The sequence below is a fragment of the Macrobrachium nipponense genome, chromosome 33, assembly GCF_015104395.2.
Source record: "Macrobrachium nipponense isolate FS-2020 chromosome 33, ASM1510439v2, whole genome shotgun sequence".
NCBI classification, from domain to species: domain Eukaryota; kingdom Metazoa; phylum Arthropoda; class Malacostraca; order Decapoda; family Palaemonidae; genus Macrobrachium; species Macrobrachium nipponense.
The window spans coordinates 31,438,929-31,441,428 of NC_087219.1; positions in this window are offsets into that span (position 1 = coordinate 31,438,929).

Below are 2,500 nucleotides of genomic sequence, written 5' to 3' on the forward strand. Positions count from 1 at the left end.
CCTGTACACCGTATAATCAAGACTACTGAAAACAGACCAATCTTTCGGTGGTCTCGGTATAATGCTTTATGAGCCGCAGCCCACGAAACTTTAACCACGGCTCGGTGGTGGCCTGTCTTATATCGTTGCCGGAAGCACGATTACGGCTATCTTTATTAACCTTGAAGAAAATAAAACCTACCAAGGCTAAAGGGCTGCAATTTGGTATGTCTGATGATTGGAAGGTGGATGATCAGCATACCAATTTGCAGCTCTCTAGCCTCAGTGCTTTTTAAGATCTGAGGGCGGACAGAAAAAAGTGCGGACGGACAGACAAAGCCGGCACAAGATTTTTTTTTTTTTTTTTTACAAAAAATTAAATAGAGTCCTGCATTTCCAAAATGCTGCTCCCGAGCTTTATTCATATCACGACTGCTTGTGACCGGCGATGTTGAAAACATCAATATATGATCGACGAAAAATGTTTGTCTTGCCTGAACAAGGAACGAGTTGACCATTATTCATCGCCTTTTGATTGGGAACGCTTGACCTGACCTGGAGTGAGGTGAAAACTTCGAGGAAATTGACCTCTAGTTTGAGCACTGGAGGTTTCAGTCTTCGTAGCTGTTTCATTATCTATCTATTTTCATATTTCAAGAAGTGAATTGAGTCACTGAAATTATATTTTACACTTGCAGCGAGACGGTCTAAATACCATGGTGGCTAGAAATCCATTTATTTTTATCCTCCACAAAATTGGATAATATAAAAAAAACTGGATAATGATCCATTCATATTTTATCCTCTACAAAATTGGAAAATAATCCTTCATAAAACTGAATACTATACACAACTAGATAAAAATTAATTCATATTTTATCCCCTAGAAAATTGGGTAATATAAAAAAATTGGATAATGACCCATTCATTTTTCATCCTCTACAACATTGGAAAATAATCCTTCACAAAATTGGTTAACACACAAAACTGGATAATACTCCATTCATATTTTATCCTCAACAAAATTGGATGATATACAAACTGGATAAAAATCCATTCATATTTTATCCTCTACAAAATTGGAAAATAATCCTCAACAAAATTGGATAATAAACAAAAATGGACAATAATCCAATCATATTTTATCCTCTACAAAGTTGGGAAATAATCCCCTACAAAATTGGATGATATTCAAAACTGGATAAAAATCCATTCATATTTTATCCCCCACAAAATATTGAAAATAATCCTCCACTACATTGGATAATATACAAAACTGGATAATAATCCAATCATAGTTCATCCTCTACAAAATTGGAAAATAATCCTTCAAAAAATTGGATGATATACAAAAATGGATAAAAATCAATTCATCCTCTACAAAATTGGATAATAAACAAACATGGATAATAATCCAATCATATTTTAACTTCTAAAAAAATTGGAAAATAATCCTCAACAAAATTGGATGATATACAAAACTGGATAAAAATCCATTCCTTTTTTACCCTCGACAAAATATTGAAAATAATCCTCCACTAAATTGGATAATATACAATACTGGATAATAATCCAATCATAGTTCATCCTCTACAAAATTGGAAAATAATCCCTCAAAAAATTGGATGATATACAAACTGGATAAAAACTGATTCATATTTTATCCTCTACAAAATTGGATAATAAACAAACATGAATAATAATCCAATCATATTTTATCTTCTACAAAATTGGAAAATTGTCCTCACATGAATAATAATCCAATCATATTTTATCTTCTACAAAATTGGAAAATAATCCTCCACAAAATTGGATGATATACAAAACTGGATAAAAATCCATTCATATCTTATCCTCTACAAAAAAATTGAAAATAATCCTCCACTAAATTGGATAGTATACAAAACTGGATAATAATCAATTCACATTTTATCCTCTACAAAACTGGAAAATAATCCAATCCTTTCTATCCCCGAGAAACCTGGATAAGGATATCGCTTGAATTTCGTGTCTTTTAACCCCAATGCAAGCTTAAATAACCAAAAAACTAACTTTGCATTGCAATTTAGATATTTAGACTTTCCTCCGACACAATTTTATCTCTTATTTTTCATTTATTTATTCATTTACTTAAAGTAAACAAAAAACTAACTCTGCATTACAGTTTAGATATTTAGACTTTCCTCCGACAGAATTTTATCTCTTTTATTTTTCATTTATCTAATTTTTTTTTTGACTGCAGGGACAGTTTTCGAAAAATTGAAAGGACCCGGAGTGGAGGACGTGGCTCGCAAAACATGATTTCCAAACTGCTGCATTCGATGAATACTTTATGTTCCCCGAGAAAATTGAAAGACAAGTCTTTGCACTTCTGCTTTCTGAAGAGGCGTTCAAGGGAGAGTGCGAATATGCATACATACATACATACATACATACATACAAGCAAATACATACACATAAGACGCAAACTTTGACCAACAGGGGTTCTAACAGTCTGGAAGAAATGAAGAAGAATGGCTTT